The following is a 19,343-nucleotide window of genomic DNA, read 5'->3' as shown; positions in this document are numbered from 1 at the left end:
TATATCCACATTTCACAGAGTCTATTGAAATGTACCTGTAAGAGGCTACATAAGTTCATTACAACATCAAGTGCTTTGGACTTTGGCTAGAATTAAATGACCTCAGTGTGGCTATCTCAATCTTATCTGAAATTCTAGTGCCATTTTATATGTATTAGATACATTTTCAAATAGTAAATAAAAATTATTACTTGAAAACATATCCTGTTTAAGTAGATGAGTATTTTGAGCTCAGAGGGTTAAGGCCACAGACTGTGGAGCCAGACTGCCTGGATTCAGATCTTGACTTCAAAACTTATTAGCTGGGAATGGATAAAGAGATGTGGTATATCCATACAATGGAATACTATTCAGTCATACAAAGGAATGAAGTATTGATGCATGCTACAATGCAGATGAATCTTGAAAACATTATCCTAAGTGAAAGAAGCCAGAAACAGGAAATCACATATTACATGATTTAACTTAATGAAATATTCAGAACAGGTAAATTCATAGAAACAGAGAACAGACAGGAGATCACCAGAGGCTGGTGGAGGGAGAAAAGAGGAGCAACTGCTCAGTGGGTACAGTTTCATTTTGTGGTAATGAAAACGGTTTGGAAGTAGGTAGCGGTGGTGGTTACAGAATGTTGTGAATGTGTTAAATGTTACCGAAATGTTCACTGGAAAATGATCAATTTTAGGTTATGTGAATTTGATTTCAATTTCAAAAACTTACTAGCTTGGCAACTTTGGGCAAGTTACTAAAACAATTTAGACCTCAATTTCTTCATCTGTGAAAGGGGAAAGTAATAGTATCTATCTGATGGGGTTGTTGTGAATATTACATTAAATGAGTTAATATTTGTAAAATTCTTAGACTAGTCTGGCAAATATTAAGCGATATATAACTGTGTGTAAATTGGATTCATGAGGGGAAAGAAATAATATAAGCCTTGGTAGTGAAAACTTTGGAGATCTTTAGTGAAGACAAAAATGGAAATAGTGCTCCACGTCTTTCAAGCATCCCATGGCTCAGAATTCCCAGTAGAGATTATTAGAATTTGATTATGAGGCACATCCTACCTCAAACCTATTCAAGAAGACACTGGGTGAGAGGGTGCCTCGGAATCTGAGTTTTAACAAGCTCCCCTCCCCCACAGTGATTCAGATGTGGATTAAAGTTGAGAAAATTTGGTGTGTGAATGTGTACTGAAGGCAGACTATTGGCTCCCTGGATTTTTGAAAAATCTAAAACTAGGGTCTCAAATTGTTTTTTAATAATTTTGTGACTTTCTTTCTCAAATGGACAATTCTGCCCCTGGAACCCCTTGCAGTTCAATGAGCAAGAACAGACACACGAGAAGACATATAAGCACATACACCCAAAATAAGAATGGTATCTTTACTGAGTTATCTATAGCAGCAAAACTATGTGCTTACTCCAGTCTGTGAATGTTGGAAGCGCTGTGCTGGCCTGCCTGGAGGATTCAGTAAGACATGTTTCTTGTCCTCCAGATACAAGTTCTGAGAGACAAGATGGCTACTGAGAAAGCTGGGGCTTCAGTCATGTGAGTGGTTGTTGTGAGAACTGTGGGGTGGGGGTTGGGAAATGGAATGGTGGGCAAGACTTGAGGGGCCCATCGCTCTCCATGAATGATTACTGTCAATCAGTTCCAAAGTATTTATGGAGTACTGTCTGCTCAAACGCTGGCATGCATTGTGGGCGGTGCTGCTTTCTATGACAAGGTACCCATCCTTAGATGGGGAGGTAGAACTGAGGTGCAGAGCACAGAAAATCTCTCTGGGCTAAGTTAGATAGTGCTTACCTATGGACTTGATTTTCTCAGCAGTGAGCAGAGTTCAGAGGCAAAAGCATCCAGAGAAAGCTTCGTAGAGCTGGGGCTTGAAGGATTTGGCTAGGTGGGGAAGCTCAGTGTAGGCAACAGGAGGGAGAATGGTATGTGTGGTTCAGCAGGGTACCTCAGTCTCATGCTAACATCCCTAAGCCTCCAGGGATCACCACCACATCCAAAAAAAATGCATCCACTCTAGGACCTGGAATTGAGTAAGTCCCCACTGAATGTGGACCACTGAACTGGTACTTCCTGAATATTCTTTAGCCTTTTTTTGGGAAGAGGTAATAGTTTTACTGAAAGGACTTGCTGGATTTTATTTCATTCCCTTTTGCCAGAAATATACCTTCTTCTTCATCTTTTTTTAAAATGTTCAGGTTATGGCTTTTATTACCAGGGCTTGAATTAAGCAGGTGCTCACAAATTTTTAACTTAAAAAAAATACCTCAAGTTAAAAATGACAACAAATACTGCAGAGTATCTTTTTAAACACCAAGCAAAATGCTACGTGCTTAAGGGCAAACATACTTGATCCTGGAAACATTTCCAGGAGGTGTTCCTTAGCCCCCATTTTATACATAAGGCTCAGAGAGAAGTTCAGTGTCTAAGGGATTATCACTGGGGAGTTGCAGAGCCAGGATTTAAACTATGTCTGACTTCAGTAACTTTGCCTGTAACCATGAAATGGGAAGAGAAGGACTAAAAGAGACCCAAACTTGGAACTGAGTCTTTACCTGAAGACAAGTCTTGGCCTGTTTCCCTACTATAAAATAAGGGGGTTGGATTAGGTCATCCATTCATTTAGTCATTTAACAAACACTTGTAGAGGGCCTACTCTGTGCCTGGTGTGAGAAGAGAAGAAGGAGGCTGTGATCTGCTGCTGATAAATACTGGGCCCCTTCATCCACGGGAGTGAAAATCTAGTTCGAGAGAGAGCTAGGCAGAGTGTAGAAGTGCTAAATACAGTGCAAGCTCAGTACTGTAGGGATGCTCCCAGGCACAGTTAACTTGGGGTGGGGAGAGGAAAGGTCAGGAAAGTGTCATGAAAGAGCCTGCTTGAGAAATAATGGTGGAGTGGGATTTCAACAACTTGAGAAGGGCATACAAAAAAGCTTAGGGAACAGTCAAGAAAGTGTTTCTCTTGTCCAAGGAAGGATGAGAGGGCAGGTTTGGTGAGAAAAGAGGCTTGCGAGGGACAGGGAAGGAGAGGAGGCTGGAATCTGATCAGGGATGGTCCTGAAACCTAGAGGGAGGCTCATGGACTTGATTTTCTCAGCAGTGAGCAGTCCCAGGCAACTTTTTAGGAGTTTAAGATGGCAGATGATTTCTCAGAGTCCCTTCCACTTCTAACACTGTTTGATTAAGAACCTTGTTAAGTGCCTAGCAGTATTAGGGAAGAGGGGAGGCTTGACCTCCAGAGGCCTCTGGGGTGATTTTAGCCTCCTTCCTATTTTCTCCCCTTTGGCTATAAACTCCAGAAAGGTTGTTGGTTGTTTACAGAGCTAAGTTTAACCAGACATGCTGTCTCCCCATGTAGACCGGCGCTCTAAGAGAGCAGAGACCAGACCTTCCTCAGCCTGCAGTGGGCCCCTGGAATGTATCCCCAGCAATAACCTGCTGTAGGAGGTGCACAAGAGAGAGTTACAAATAGCAAATAGGGGTGAATAGGGGCAAGGAATTTCCCCCCTCAGCCTCTCCCAGAACATAGAGGCCAACACTGGAGAGCACATAGTACTGTAACTCAGTCTGTCCTGCTGACCTAGTACCAGCCCACATTTTCCCCAGCTTTGCAAGGCTCTCTCTTTCCTGGTCCTCCTTCAACTTAAAACCAGTTCTTTGGCAGTCCTCAGTTCCAAACCTGACTTCACCTTCAACTGATTGGGGTACCAGAGGTGAAGAGCTGGTGAGAAGCTTCACGTTCACATCATTTGCACACTCTAAAGATCTAAACCACTGGAATTTTGTTGTTGTTTTCATAAGGGCAGGGCTATTTTACCAAGGAGACAAGGCCTCTGTTGCAGAACAAAGCAGAAAATTGAAGCAATTATCTCATGAATTTAGTTGAAGGTTGTTTTAGGGCTTAAATGACCCTGGACCCCTAAATGCCTTGTTTTGTTTGGTAGGCTTCGGGAAAGCAGGGCCCAGACTGGTATTACCCCTAGAGTTCTGTGTTCAACTGAGAAGGGTGGTGATGCTGATGTTGATAATAGCTCTTACGCAAGTCCAGTCATTTATGATGTTAAATTTCTTCCCCGTCTATTATCTCCTTTGACATCAGGGGTATTCCTACAAGAGAAGTAGGAGAGAGGCATTGATTTCCGTATTTTCAAGCAGGGGGCAGACCCAAAATGTAGTACCTGGCATTAGACTAACACTATTCAAATATTAGGACTTTCTTGAGGTCCCACTGCTAGCTAGCAACACAACAGGACTAGGGCCTGGTTCCTAGAACTGCCCAAATGATCCTCCTTCCATTATACCACACTGCCTTCTGAGAGCCCAGGCCCAGGGCTATAGCTATTATGGATGGGAGAAACCATTAGAAACAAAAGCTGCCCAAAAAGGAATATTTGGGCATTAAATTGAGGTGCCCCATGTTGAAAAGAACTGCAGATGTGGAGTTAGTACTACTAGAGTCGAGCCTGGCTTTGTGAGTCACAAGCCATGTGACCTTGAGAGAAAGCCAATCACATGCTCATAGACTCAGTTTCCTCAGTTACAAAATCCAGAGTTGTAGTGAGAAACAAATGAAATAATACAAGTGAAAGGGCTTTGTGGACACTCCGAGGTTGTACAAAGGTGAGAAATTTTTATGATGATTATGTTGAGTTCTAGCCTTAAATAATCATTAATATCTCCATTCTTTACAAGGTTTCCCATAGTAACCCCCCCTCCTTGGTTTCCCATCATCTCCTGTGGGTCAGGAAGCATGGTCCCCAACAGGAAAGGGCTCAGAGAAGCCAGAGCTTCAACCAGGAAATAACCATTTTGCCCCAACCTTCATTTTACCAGATAAATGATGCAGCCAAATGGTGAGACACAGACCAGTGGAGACAAGGTGTCCAGAATCCACTTCAGCCTCAAACCAAGGGCCAAATTAGCTCTAAGCCCTAAGAAGAATTGGAGATTTAGTAATTATCAGATTAATTAAAATCAGTAAAGACAGTCAACTGAAATCAAAGCAGAGTTCATAGGGCCTACATTATAAGGCCCATTCCAGAGGCGATTTCCTCCCTTCTTAATAGAATGCATTTTGTGTTCATATGTTGATCAGCTTAAACAAATCACTCCCAAATCTTCAGTTTCTTCTGGTACAATTTAGGCCAAACACTTTTTAAGGTGTGTGTGTGTGTGTGTGTGTGTGTGTGGTGGGGTGGGGGGTGGTGGTGGTGGTGGTGGTGGTGGTGGTGGTGCAAGGGATGGTGGGAGTGGCCAAGTTAAACAGCCAGGGAAGTAGCTCCCAAAGCAAAGTAAAATGGCAGGGTTAGGGCCACGTTGCTGGCAGGAGATTTTGAGATTGCCCAGGACAAGAGGGCACAGAGAACATCAGGTCTCAGGCAACAGCAAAGGCACTGCAGCCTCTGTGGTTCCCCCTCCTCTCCCTGGCAATACTCACGGACACATCCTTAAACCAGGTAAAGGAGACATTCCAGGGAGTCTCAACTGCCATCTCTAAAGTCCTTTCAGAGGAGACAAGACACCTCACAGCTTAGAGATGGGATCTCTGGGCCTAGGACAAAAGGGGGGGGGGCGGGAAGGAGGAGGAGGAAGACATTAACCCTGCAGCGCTTCCTTCTAGTCTCAATGACCCCCAGCTTCCTTACTATAGATAAATGTATCATAAATAATATCAATATATTTGCACATAAAGATTTTTTCCTAATTCCTACTATTCATTTCACATTCCGCTTACAAAGCCCCGAACCCTCCAGGAACTGCAGGGCACCTCCCTAATACCCTCTCGGCTTGAAGAGCTGCCTTTGAAGTCCTCACCACCGGCTCAGAGTTGGAGCTGCTAGGAAACACCCTGAGACTGAAAGCCAGTCCGCTGGCAGCTTCAGCTCCATCGCAAGCTGCTCCCCTCCTCAGAGTTAATGTAAAGTCATCAGAGTTCCAATGTGGACCGCAGGCTTGTCAGCCCTTCAGTCCGGGGATGGCCTGGGATGTAAACACTGACAAGGATTTATTCCCTTGGCCAAGCGGGGCGTCGTTAGGGTAAAGGGTAAGGGTCAAGGGGCTCGGTTTGGTGACTGAGGAACCCTGCGAAAGCGGGCAGAAGCCAAGTCCTCTTGGAGGCAGGTTTACCGCCCCAGTAGTGCAGGCTTCCCGGTTTACAGACCTTTCGTCCCCCTCCTCCCCTTCCTCCCCCAGGCTTCTCGCCCCCCGCCCAGTCCAGATTGCTCCACGCTCAGGCGGGGGGCTGCCCTTTGAGGGCCCAAGGGGTTTGCAGCTAGGGAGGTTGCCACGAAGGGTGGGCCTCGCGGGAAACGCGAGGCGAGGCGGCGAGCCCCGGCATTTTCCCTTCCCCAGCACCTGTCCCACTTCGGCGCCGGGGCTGGGGCTGCGCCCGCGGGCGGCCTCAGTGCCGGAGCGCCAGAGCCCTGCACCGAGGTCGCTCGGGGTGGGAAGTGGGGGGCCGGGGGAGGGGCGGGGCGTCCGGCGGGGGCGCCCTCCCGCACGCAAGACCCTACGTCCCCCCACCCTATACACTGAGGCTAAACGCCGAGAGAGTCACACATAAAGCACGAGCGAAAACGCTCGCTCTCCGACCCCAAGCGGCGTTGCTCGCCCCCCCCTTCCTGGAGCGGGGGCTGGCCGGAGAAGGTGGCTCCGTTCTTCCCCCGTGGCCAGTGCGGGGTCTGCGGCTGCCGGGCGAGGTTCCGGCTTCCCCGGGGCTGGCAGGGGGAGCCCCGAGAACTGCAGGCCCGCCCCCCCTTCCTCCTCCTCCTTCCCCTCCTCCCCCACGTGTCCTCCCGGAGCCCAGCGGCCTGATCCAGGCACCCCCCGCCACCTCCCTCCGCCTCCCGCTTCGCCCGCTTCCCCGGCGGCTTGGAGAAGAGCAAAGTTGCGAACAGCGGCCGGGGGGCTCTGCCCAGGTGAAGGGGGCGCCATTGGGGGGGGAAATCGGCGCGGCCCTGCGTCGGGGGCGGAGGGAAGATAAAGAAACTTGCTCTCCGCGGCCCCCACCCCGCACGGGTTCGGATCTTGCGTGGACCGAGCCCTCGTGGCGAGACGCGGCAACGCCGGCGGGACCGAGGCCGGCACCGGGACCCGGACCGCGCGCCTGGGCCGGCTCAGCGGGCGCAGGCAGCGGGCCAGGCCGGCACCCAGGCAAGGGCGGGGTGGGTGACCGTACACCGGACCGAACCGAGGGCTCCGGTGGCCTGGGCGCGGGCCGAACCCGGACCGGGCCGAGTAGGGTGGCAGAGTAGGACGTGGATTCGGGGGGCGGGGCGCGGCGGGAGGGGAAACCAGGCCGGGCCGGACTGGCCTGGGCGTGGGGGCGGGGGGCGAGTTCGGGGCACTTGCTCGGCTCGGGACCGAGCCGTAGGGCGGGGCGGCGCTAGGGGCTGGGCCGGACCCGCGGGGAGAGGGCGAGGGGAGGGGGAGCCGGGGTGGAGTAGGGGCGTGGAGTTGCGAGCGGGGTCTGGCCTCGGCCGGGGGCGAAGGTAGATCGGCGGGGCCGCCAGCGAAAGGAGGGAGGCCCGCGGCCGCCCGGCGGTGGCGAAGGCCAGCTTCGCGGAGTTTGTGCCCGGGCTCCCGGGCTCCGGCCGCTTCATGCGCACAAATGGGGCTAGGGGACGGACTGGTAAGCAACTACGAGTGTTAGACGGTGTTAGGCGGCGATTCCGGGAAAAGCGAGGCAAGACACCGTTCGCAATTATGCCGCACCCCCACCCACCTTTTAGCATCTGGATTCTGCTCACAGGGGGCCGCGGACCCTTCCCGTCACTACCCTTTCACTCTCCAGCACTCCCACAGCCTCCCCCCTTCTTCAACCGTCTGACTCTCTTAGGGGTGTGTGTTTGGGGTGGACGACGGCTGGGGGGGGGGGACTATACTTTTCCTCCCGCGGAGGTAGCCTAGTTCGTATCTTATTCCTACATGTAGCGTCGCGTCGAGTCGCGTGGACCTTGGGGTTTAAATAATCAACCTCCCACTCTCCCCCCCCTACCCCCAAGCGGTTTGATGGCTTTTACGGAAAGGGACGAATCCCCGGGTTTACATGCCTGGGATGAGGTTTGAGGATTGGGATTCACCCCCAGCTCACTTCCAATGCCAACCCTTTTCCTGTGCGACATTTCCACGGTGATTCGAACTTGGGGGGGGGGGAACGAGAGTATTAATGTACTTCTCTATCTATACGCAGGGTCGGCGTGACCAAGGACGTCTAGTCTCTGAGAGAAAGTAGCAATCAGTCCAACTCGGGTCGCCCCCATTATTACTTCGGCGAGAGGGATACTGGTAGGTCGGAGCCCCTGACGGAGGGGGCTGGGTTAGACTTCCCTGGAGGGACACCGTTTCTTGGCGGGGAGGGAGACGCGAGCCCCTGCTTCAGGGGAGGGGTTCCGGGGCAGGGAGATGGGGGGTGGCGACGACGGGGGGGGGGCGGAAAGAGGGGGGGAGTCACGCCCTTCCAGCAAAGGGAGCCTCTCTCAGGCCCCAGGGAGAGGGGACGGAATGCGTTTGTTTTGTGCTACCCGACAGGGCGATCTGGGGTCTTCGGATTTGCACACCAGATAGGGCACCAGTGGCCTGAGAAACTCAGGTCCGGGCTTAAGGCAGACAGCGTTGGAAGAAAGAGGTTCCCCTTGGCCACGGTGTACGATCTTTGCCTTTCCTCAACCTCCCTCTTCAAGGGGCATCGAGGGTGGGGGCCGTGGAGCTCTTACAGCCCCTCGGATTGAGTGCCTCCGCCTCTCCTGGGAGTCTAGCTTTTTGCCCGGCTTGCTGCAGCCACCGCTGCCTCACTCTACAGAATCCGCTCGGTCCTCGTAGCGATCCCCTCCTCCTCCCCTACCCTCCCAGTGTCACCGGGGCTGCTTGCTCTGCCCCCTTCGCCGCCGCTTGCTCCCTGCTTTCGTCCCTCCCTCTCTTGCTGGCTCCCTCCCTTCGCCTCCTCCTCCCCATTCCTCCCCCCGGCAGACGGCATTCTGGGAGTTGTAGTCTGGTGGAGTTGGGGTTGGCGCCGCCCGCGGTCCCGGCCGGACTCAACTTCCCGTCGAGCCCTGCGACCGGCACCCACTCTACCAGGCTTCGCTCGCACACACAGACACACACACACACCGCTCTCCCCCTCACTCTTTCGCTCGCCGCGGCTGCTGCCAGTGTGTGGCTCTGTCTCCTCCGCTTTGCTGAGCCCTCCCTTCTTCCTCTCAGTTCCTAGAGTCCGACCGCCGCCGCCGCGGAGAGAGGAGAAGGAGGTCGGTGGTGATAAGGGACGGAGGGGGGCGTCAGATCGGGGCAGTACTAGCCGGGTGGCGGTTCTGAGGGGATAAGACGGAGCCCGGGTGGCGGCCTGAGCGTCCCCGCGGAGCCGACCCGGGAACAGGTGCGTCTTTTTTCTCTCTCCCCCAACCCCTCCACCCCCTTTGACTCCCCGGCTTTCCCGTATCCCCCCACCCGCTTCTTTCTATCTTAAGCCTTTCCTCAAGCCTGTCCCTTCTTCGCTCCGCGGCCGCTCTGCTTGCCCCCCGGGGGCGCCGTCCTCTTCGTGTCCCCGGACGTAACGCTCCCTGGAGCTCGCTCTGTCCTCGCCCCTCCCTTCGGGACAGCTCCCCTCCACTTCCCACCTTAGTACCCCATTCCTGCCCTACCCTACCTCCTCTTAGCCCCCTTCTCCCTTAGCCAGGTGATACTTGTTCACCACGATCTGAGAGAGTCTTCTCGGCTGGGCGGGGGTCTCCATGGAAACGGGGGTCGGGTAGATCCTGGGGGGAACCATTGGAATTACCCCACTCCTCGAAAAGGGAGGTGAGGGCTGCGATCTTGTTAACTACCTGGTCCCAATCTCCCCCCTCACCCAAGGATCCCACGATTCGAAGGGAGGCTTGGCCAGCAGGGCAGGGCGAGAAAGGGTTTGTTTTTTTTTTTTGGGGGGGTTGCTGTCTGTGAGGAAGTCTTGAAGAGACTAGGAGAAAATACCTTCCAATCTCAGAGGGGAGGTGCGACGGTTTCTCTTCAAGGCTGCTTTCTCCCCCGTGTTGGGGTGCAGGAACCGTAGGGTAAGGGGTACCCCTAGGTGGCAGCGGGGCCTGGGTTCGGGAGTGGGAGTGCTGTGATGGGGGCAGGGGCAATTATCCGAGTCCCTGGAAAAAAGGCGGGGGATGACTTCGGAGCGCCCTGGCTCCGCTGCCCTCGCTGTTAGGGGCGGGGGCTGCCGGGCCGCGCGCGGCTGGGAGGGGGCTTAAATTGAGGGAGGAATATATGGGGGCAATTCATACTAGCCCGGCAAGCCAGGGGGGAGATCCGGTGTGCGGAGCTCTCCACCCGTTTCGCGCCAGGCCTGGAGGCAAGGGGTCTGAGAGCGGAGCCGAGGGATGGAACGAGGGAGGCTCCGGTTACGGGGCCGGGTTTCGGCATCAGGGGTAATCCCCCAGCCCTGGGAGAAGGAGGGAGAGGGATGGCCGCGAACCCCAGGGCTCCCACACCCCGGGTCCTAAGGGGCGTGAGGAACGGACAGCAGGCCCTGTGGAGCAGGCTTCGAGCGGATCGCGGTAGGGGAGTGCGGGGGGCTTAGTGGTGGGCTTGGGGGGAGCAGTCCGGCGGCGGGCGGGCGGGCGGGGCGTGGGGCTTCGGCGGGCGGCGGGGCGGGGCCGGGGCGGCGCTGCTGCCGCCGCCGCCGCTGCCGCCGCTGCTGCTGCTTCTGCTCCTGCTGGGGCCGCCGCAGCCGTTGCCACCGTCGCCGCCGCCGCTTCTGGGCGGGGAACGGAGGCCAAAGGGAGTCCGTGCCGGGGCAGAGGGCGGCAGTGGGGAGGGGGCCGTCCTGGGGGCGGGGGCAGGCGGGGGTGGAGCCCCGACGGGGGCGGTACGAGCCGGGACGACGAAGACGAAGAGCCCCGGGGGCCGGGTGCATGGAGGATGAGGTGCTGGAAGAAGGAAGGGGGGGTGGGTCCCGCGACGGGCCTCGTGGGCTTGGCTCCTCGAGGTTCTGCTTCGGGACAGAGCCCTGCAGGGGCGCCCAGAGGGCTGCGAGGGACAGGGAGGTGAACTGGACGGTGGACGGGTCCCTGCTCACCGGGGTCCCGCGGAGAAGAAGGCTGGGCCAGAGGGACGTCCGGGGCACGGCTGGGAGGAGTCGATCTCACCTCGACTGGGGATTTCGTGTTATGGAGGTGCAGGAGATGCTTGTAGGGAGAGATGTGCAGGTGAAAGGCGGGAGGCCAACAGTACCAGGCTGATGGGGTGCCCTTCTTTTCTGCGTGCACCCCCCCCCCCGCCCCCAGCGGAAGCACTGTTTTTGTTTTATTGTTTTGAAATGTTCCATGTTGGCTTTCGAAGCTGTCGATGTGGTAGGTGATACTTACCCATTCTTGGTGTCTCCTAGAGTGGACAATAAATAAATGTCCCTTGATGAGGACACATCTAGCCCAGGGCTTAGGGGCTTTTTACTTTAGTGTGGGAAGGGGCCCCTGTAACTTCGTGCGACAGCTGAATACTCAAGGCACTTTGGAGATCGTCCCCATGGAACAGAGGTGGAGTACAATTGCAAAAATCTTTGCTGAGACATCTGGGGGTGTGGTTGTAGGTTAGCATTACTCTGTTAGCCCCAAGGTTCTTTCAACTTAGAAGGGTATTTCTCAAAATCACTGCTGCTGAAATGTTTTATGGGGAAATGAATGGGGGAATGCATTTGTGGTTAGGAGTGGATTGGGTTCATAATAAAATTCTAAGGTTGGAAGTGACTTATTTATTTATTTATTTTTTAAAAGATCTATTTATTTATGCATACAAGAACTGAGGTACAGGCCAGAGGTGCAGGGGGTGAGAGGATTCACCAGAGACAGAGTGGGGAACAGAACAGGCAGACTGACTGAAATACACTGCTGAGAGGAGTAGCGGGCACGACAGGAGAGGTTTGCTGTGCCATGTGGGTAGCTCCCTGGCTGGGGATTGAACTCATGCTGCAGAGGGTGCGAATACCTTCACAGTGCTGTGCTTAACCCCTTGTGCCACCAGGGAGGCCCTGGAAGTGACTTTAAAGGCCATCTAAGTGCTCTGTTTACCTGTTCTTGTCTTTGAATTTGGGATAGAGGGAGCTTGATTGTGAGGGAGCATAATAGGGCAGCATTTAGGGCTACTCAGATTAGATGGTGAGGTCACTATCTGCTTCTGAAGAGGACAGTCCATAGGGAATAAGTTTGGGAAATTCTATTGGGGATTAAATGGGGTAAATCAACTCAAAGGATCACCCAGTAGATGTAGATAGAAGAAGCATTATGTTGGGGAGGAACCTGTACAATTTTGATGGAGAAGCAAAGTTAATAGGAAAAGCTAGGGGAGCTGAGAGGAACAGCGACCTGATGACACCAGAAAACCTGAAGGCTGATAGAGCTGAGGAGGGGCACGGGCATCTTGACTGAGTCTCATGGCTATTCATAGGCACGCTCATCTTTTGTTAGGGCAACCGAGACAACTGCCCTTGGCGTGGATGACCGGCACTAGAGGCACAGGCTGACTTCAATGGGACTGACCTTGTTACCAGCTTTGCAGTGAGGGTAGGTAGGTTCCTTTCTATTTTGGCACTCAGGAGTCACTGATAGAGAAACAGGAGGGGACTTTGATATCTGGGTTAAGGAGGACAAGTTCTCTAGAAGAGGTCAATTAGGAAAAGACTACAGGTAAGACAGAGGAAAGCTAAGTTCCTGGCAATTTCTGTCATTGGGTCTGGATTGGGCAGGATAAGGGAGGTTTGGAAGATGATGACTGCCAAGGATACTCACATAGATCCAGCTACTTTGACTTGCCAGGAAAGGGGTTCTCAGTAGTTTAGACTTACTTGCAAAGCAAAGGGACTTCCTCCAGGGGTCTTTGCTTTATTCATGATGCTATTCACTGCATAGGGGGAAAGGTGTAGTGCAGGCTGCAGAAGATTGCATGATGTTACTAGTTTAGATTATGGGTTTTAGAGCTTGACTTCTTTTAGGGAAACAGAATTATGGGAGAAACTAACTCGATTGCTAGAAAGAAGGAAGGCAAAAATAAAAGTTGGGAAGAGGGTTGGTTAGTCAATGAAGGGGGAAGAATGGTCATTGATTATCCCTGGTTCCTTATTAGGGCCAACTAAAGAAAAAGTGGAACCTTGAGATCACTAGGATAATGTTTTCCAAAGTAATGTTTGAAGACCCTTTAAGGTTCTTCACACTTGCATGCTAGAATCATTAGGGTTGTGTCAAGAAAGAATGACGATCTTGGGATGATCTTGGGTTGGGGAGAAATATATATTGAGGAAGAAATATATATTTACCCATAAGGAAATGAGAACTTAGAGATAGTACACAAGCTAAAAAATGCAGAGGGCCTCCCCTGGTGGCGCAGCGGTTGAGCGCTGAGTTGCGAGGCTGCCCGCAGCCTCTGCAGCGCCAGTTCGATCCCCGGCCACCGGCGAGAGTCCCACATAAATAAATAAATAAATAAATAAATAAAAATGCAGAACGTAGACAAAGAAGGTGGAATAATAAGCCAAAGAAGAAAGACATTTACTCACATGTCATCTGGAGCCAGTGTTGGGAAAGTCAAAACTTGTCTTTCATAGCCCCTCCTCTGGGAGAGTCCAGGAAGCAGAGGTTAGCTGGGATATAGGCATTACAAATCTAAGCACTAATTAGAAAATATAGACTGAAGTGAGGAATGGGGGAGGAATTCAACGTCCTAAGTAGAATGGCCTTGAAAGGAGAAAGTAGGAGCACACCAGTTTTTCCAGTCTGCATGTGGGAGGAATCCTCTGTAGAAGGAGGTGAGTGGTGGACATCTCAGAGTAAACCAGGATAAAGAACAGTGGCCTGAGAGCCTTGGGCCAGAATTGGGACAGCGGAGCTGGGGGCATGGAGGAGAGGCTCTAATCCAGGGTTGGCCATCTGGACTGGTTCATGGGTTGATGGGTTCTAGGCTAAGATAAATTGGAGATGGAATAGAATGGCCCAGAGCTATTTTCCAGCACAATCAGCATCTGGGATTGAGAGAGGAGTTCGTGGTCAAGTTTGGTGGGAAATGAACACAGAGTAGAACTGAGAGAGTGCTGGGAAAGTGGAAATTGTTGGGATAAAATAGACAGGAAAGGGGAGAAGTGATTGTTGATTAAGTAAGGGAGAAGGAAGACCCTGGACCTCTAAGCGTTCAAAAAGAAAGGAAATTTCTTAATGCTGGAGTTTCAATTAAGTGTGAGTGTATGCTTGCCAGAATGTTCAGCATCAGGATGGCCAAAGAGGAAGAGAATAAGAGTTCATCTACCTTTCAGCCACTAGGATGCTAGTACAGTATTTTATATAATCTCACATACAAACTAGGCTTTATTAATGTCCATTTTTGAATGGTCATCCTTAAAATAATGTTGAAACTGTTCTCTTTCTAAATCATACCCTTTCCCACTGTTCATAACTTAAAAGCAGTCTTTTATGATGAAAACTTTCTTTGGTGAGCTGAAGTTGAATTCTGGTCAAGAGTAAAATTTAACTCTGCTTCTATCCTCATAATTCAAATATGCTGTTCTGTTTCCTTTTTTTTTTTTTTAAGGCAGAAGCCACCCTTTGCCCATAAAACATTAAAAATGAATGATTGTTTAAAAAGTGACTGTAGGCTGCATGTCAAGGTCACATTTCCCCTGGTCAGTGAATTGTGATGACTTTGAAGAGAGATGATTTATTATTTGTAAAATGTGGTAATTTTCAGATTTACTCTGGAGAATATGTGAGACAGAATGTATCTTTATTTGGATTTTAAGAAGACCTTAAGCTAAGTATTCTTGAAGAATTGAGAGTACTGAGGGGCAGACAAAACTTTGTGTTTCAGGCTGCTTTACTGACTATCTGCTGAGAAACAAAATTTGGTTACTTCATTGCTAAGGTATGCCTAGAAATCTTAGTGTTAGTGCCATTTAAGGGTACAGTTGAGTTTTGTGATAATGCTGATAGCTGGGGACAAGCAGAACAAATAGATTTTCACTTTCTCAAGTTCTGTATAAAGTACATACTATAGGTGACTCTGATCCCTGGGATGAGTTTTGCACTCTGTACCTGGATCCATGAGGTGGTTAGGTAACTTATTATAACAAGGCTTTATTCAGTTTAACTTCATTGTACCATGCACAGGTTAATGGCAGGTGGTGGTTCTTAAACTTCAGCACGCAGCCAAATTAACTGGAAGACTTTGGATACATACAGTCTTAGGTTATAGTCCTCTTCCTTCTACTGCCCAGCTGTGTGGCAGGAAGCAAGCCACTTAACCTTCTTGAACCTCAGTTTTCTTGTCTATAAATTAGAGATGATAATTCCAGTTTCCACATGGCTGTGAGGATTACAGGAGATGATGTATGTGTATATAGATGTATATATAAATCTCCAGGTCCAGAGCAGGTGTCTAATACATGGTATCTATTATGATAATATAATGTAGTTTTTCTTATTCAGTGGTGTCCTTTGATATTACTTTGTATATTACACTATGGTAAACATGATGGCAGAATGAAAACTATCTTACATCTTTATTCTCCATGCTCTTTCTCCATATTCCTGTTGTATTAGTACATGTTTAGCACTTACAATGTGGTAGGGAGAAATAACTTGACTCATCTCTGTATTATTGCATCCACCTTTGAGGTGGAAGTGGCAGCTTCTTTAACAGCTGTGCTGTAAAACTGCTCAATATTTCAGGGCAGGAACTTCAGGGGACATTTTGGGCCATGCTTTAAGAATGACCCAAGCCTCATTGACTAGGGTGACATTTTTAAAAAACCAATGCTTTCTGAAAAGAACTGCTGTGTTTAATTATGACTGGTTGGGCTTTCCAGCTGTCTCTGACATCTGGAAGTTCTACAAAAGCCGGTAGATAGAGCCTGAGTCTGGTGTGGCTCTATGACAAGGTTGTTCATCAGCCATTGGATGGGAGAGAATAAGGTCTGAAATAGCTTGAGTACCCCAAACCAAACATCTCAGCAGAGAAAAAATGATAAACTCTAAAATAGAGCCCTCTTTGGAGCTAAGGTGGACTTTGATGCCAACAGTCAGCTATGCCAGTTTAGGGAGAGAGTGATAGCTGGCCAACTTAAAAGAGTAGATCAGTTAACAAATTAATGATTTCTGTTTGACTCTGGAAATGCACTATTATTCCCTAACTGCCCACCTCCCCAGCACATTTACCTTCCTATATATATTCTGCTTAGGCAAATATTAAAATGAGTAGTTCCTTTAGCACACATCTATTGTTAGTGGCAAAAGGCAGTCCATAAGTCAGCTGCGTTTATGAATTAGCTGTTACTAAACCACACACAGATAATTGGAAGTTGTTTTGCCACAGCTTAATTTCAGTTTTATTTCTGTGATTACCTTTACCATGGAAGTAAGAAAAAGAAAGAGGAGCAAGTTTATGAGAAAGCAATGGAAGTAAAAGAAATCCGTAGACCCCATGCTTTTTACATGGATTCTTGGTTTCCGTATGATATAGAGAGGATTACAGTTTGCCGGGATTTATTGAGTGCATATTGTGTGCTTTATGTCATGTTAGACACTATTAAAAGAAGTGGGAAATTTTCTTTATAGCCATGAGGAACCTATAGACTGGTGGGTATATATATATTTATATAAAATCTGGATCTGGTCTAGGGTTAGAGAATAGAAAAATCACCTGGTAATGGCTTCTTCAAAGATTTGTGTAAGAGATGTAGGAGGAGACTGTAAAGAAAAAAATGGCAAAGATTTGCTGAGGAGAAATCCTCTTTATATGAGAAAGTCCATATCATGAGTGAAGTGTGCAAAGATGGAGACTTCCGGTGGCTACTGTGGAAGTCCATGGCAGAGAGGACTCAGAAGCATCACAGAAGGAATTTGAGTCTTGGATTATGATGATTCCATTTTGGAGTGTGAAAGACACACCAACTATTTACATGACCCACTGAAGACCAAGACTGAGAAAAGCCAACTCTTATTTATGATCTAGTAGAAATGAGAAGTGCTAAAAAAATGACTCTAGTTATCTCAGTTGATGTTTTGAAAAGGACTGATTACTTTCCTGATAACCACTTAGGTATTCTAGATATCTGTAACATCTAGAAGTTGCACAAAGTCTTGTAGCTAAAGCTGTGATGAGCTGTTTTCCTTAAATAGAGTAAAATAATTTCATTACAGCAGGAAATGAAAGTGAGTTCTGTTTGAATAATGGGGGGAAAGTATGGCAGTGGGTAGGTACGCTAACATGCTCTGGTGGTGTGAAAATGTGAGAGATTAAAACTTTTGCTTTTGCCTACTTCATGGTTGAAGTGGATTGTGTTTGGTTCTTTCTATTGCTTTCTTAGTACTCTCTGTTTTAAGTAGGGGCTAGTTTATTCCTATTTTGCATGTGACTTAGTAAATGAACACAGTGAGATGGTCTGAGATAGTTGACAAGTGGGGACTGAAAATGCTCTCCCGGTTCTCCCCTCACAATGCAGGCTCTGGATGCTAGAATATATCACTCTTCTAGGGGGGCTATGCCGTTGGATTAGATGATTTCGAGTGGATTTGGGCAGTTTTTAAACATCAAATTGACTTTGAAAGGATGGGGATTCAGCACCAGTGAGGAGGGAAAAGTTTTGGCGGGAAAGATGACCATTTTATCGAGATGAATGTCTAACCTCCAAAGGTGATTACTTTGGAGGTAACTGCATTCATTTTAATGAGTAAACTCTCATGTGTTTAACAAATATTTAACATTCCTTTGTATCCAGTTTCATAAATGTTTATAGGCAAGGTTTTCACATGCGGATGTACCCAAGGAGCCTGCAGAGGTGTCTATGCTAGAACAGCGTGCAGGTAAATCTTTAGCCTTCTCGGTAAATATAGGAATTAGTGTATCTGGGAAGAGGATGCATTGTCCCTTCTAATAGTGATCCCTTGGGCTAGAGTCAGTGGAAATATTTGGATAGCGGAGAAAAAAAAAAGGAAGTAGAAAGTGCTAGAATAGATTTAGTCAAGTAGAAGGTTAGGACGAGCAGCTCAAGGACTATTCCTTCTTTCATTTAACTGGCAGATTATTTCCAGTTGATTTTTTGTTTAAGGGGTGGTAGAGGAACCTGTTCAGTATGGAGAGAAGCAAAGTAGTGATTGGGGCATGTATATGGGACTTTTGAGTTTCAAGGAATGATACTGGGTTAATGGTAGGGGAAAAGGAGGGGATGTAGTGTCTGTGTGTGTGGGGAAGCCTAAGGAGAATATTAGAAGGCCCTTATATGGGTAATTATTAAATTAGTTAAGGCAACTTAATTTGGGAGAAATAGAGGGGGTGAGCGGTGGGTGTGCAAGTAGGGAAATGGGAATGTTACTCTCCTGTTGAATGCACATGGAAGAAGACAGAGCATAAAGGAGGGTAAGATCTGTGGTAGGGGTTCTACGTCTAAAGCATCTTTGTTGGGTATGTGTGTACTTTCCTGTTGGAAACGATGATTTTGAGACATTGACCTCTCTGTAAAGGCACTTGACTTCCAGTGGAAGTCATGGCCTTTTTCACTTTACCCTGAGAACCTCAATGTCAGTGGCCTCTTGGATCTCTGGGGGTCGGGGGGAAGCATCTTAGACGCTGCTTTTCCCACAGTGGAACTTTGCTTCCGTCAAGTTTGAATGTGTCTTAGGAGCTTTACCCAGAGCTTAGGGTTTCTATTGGAGCAGTAGTTCCAAACTTGGTTTTCTTTACTCATTAGTCATCACGGATCCAACCCTCCTTCTTAAACTGTCTGCTGGCCACGCCTAACCTCTTGAGGATAGATTCAGAGCCAGGCTTCAAGATGAATATTTTCCGGCTCTTTCATTTTTTAAAGTCATAATTACTTCCAGGTCACCAGGCAGTGTGAACCCAAAAGAAACCTGGGGTACTGTTACCAGATTTAGTTGAACCGAGACTTTCCTAATCTTGAGTTTCTCATTTCTTATCTACTGTCTTGATGGTAGAGTACAATGACGCATAAATGGGCAGGTTTCCGACTACATGTAGAGGGCCTAATGTGGCGCACATGTTGTCAGCACTGATTGTTCTGTGCATACGGGATCTTAAGCCACAAAGGGAGCTACATACATAACGCTGGGGAACTTGTGCAACAGACACTCTATTTGGTCATTTTCAAGGTTAGAAAATTTTTATGCAGCGTCTACTTGGGTATAAAAAAACACATTTGTCTGATAGATGCTCTAGTACCTCTTTCGTGTCCTTTTCTTCCTCATGTGCATGATTGTAAATGTTGTGAAATCTGCTTGTTTTGGCGCCTTCATTTCAAAATAAAGCAAAAATGCCTGCCTGGTCCGTAAAATGTCCTTTGAGATTTTAG

The 19,343-nt window shown here is 49.0% G+C and overlaps 1 protein-coding gene and 1 long non-coding RNA gene across 8 annotated transcripts in view; one reads left to right on the top strand and one right to left on the bottom strand.

Annotated features, from left to right (window-relative positions):
- Positions 1 to 3,860: 3,860 nt before the first annotated feature.
- LOC119246527 (uncharacterized) lies at positions 3,861 to 5,560 on the bottom strand. The gene is made up of 3 exons (XR_005125517.2): positions 5,454 to 5,560; positions 4,847 to 4,947; positions 3,861 to 4,123 (listed from the first exon to the last, which is right to left on the bottom strand). It is a non-coding gene; the product is annotated as an uncharacterized LOC119246527 (long non-coding RNA).
- Positions 5,561 to 6,853: 1,293 nt separating this feature from the next.
- Positions 6,854 to 19,343, top strand: part of BCORL1 (BCL6 corepressor like 1) — a 60,670-nt gene continuing 48,180 nt past the window's right edge. For 2 of the 7 annotated variants that reach the window (XM_037511955.2, XM_054695565.1), the window contains exons 1-3: positions 6,854 to 6,933; positions 8,208 to 8,302; positions 12,460 to 12,555. The gene's annotated coding sequence lies outside the window, so the exon portion shown is untranslated. Of the gene's footprint in view, positions 6,934 to 7,595; positions 7,647 to 8,207; positions 8,303 to 9,069; positions 9,262 to 12,459; positions 12,560 to 19,343 lie in introns of those variants that run through there. The other 5 variants (XM_054695563.1, XM_054695564.1, XM_037511954.2 and 2 more) reach the window with 5 other exon arrangements.

Source organism: Talpa occidentalis, unplaced genomic scaffold (genome assembly GCF_014898055.3).
Source record: "Talpa occidentalis isolate TD23 unplaced genomic scaffold, MPIMG_talOcc4v2.1 talOcc4.15, whole genome shotgun sequence".
NCBI lineage: Eukaryota > Metazoa > Chordata > Mammalia > Eulipotyphla > Talpidae > Talpa > Talpa occidentalis.
Note: the sequence above shows the minus strand (reverse complement) of the source record. Positions and strands in the feature narration are given on the sequence as shown.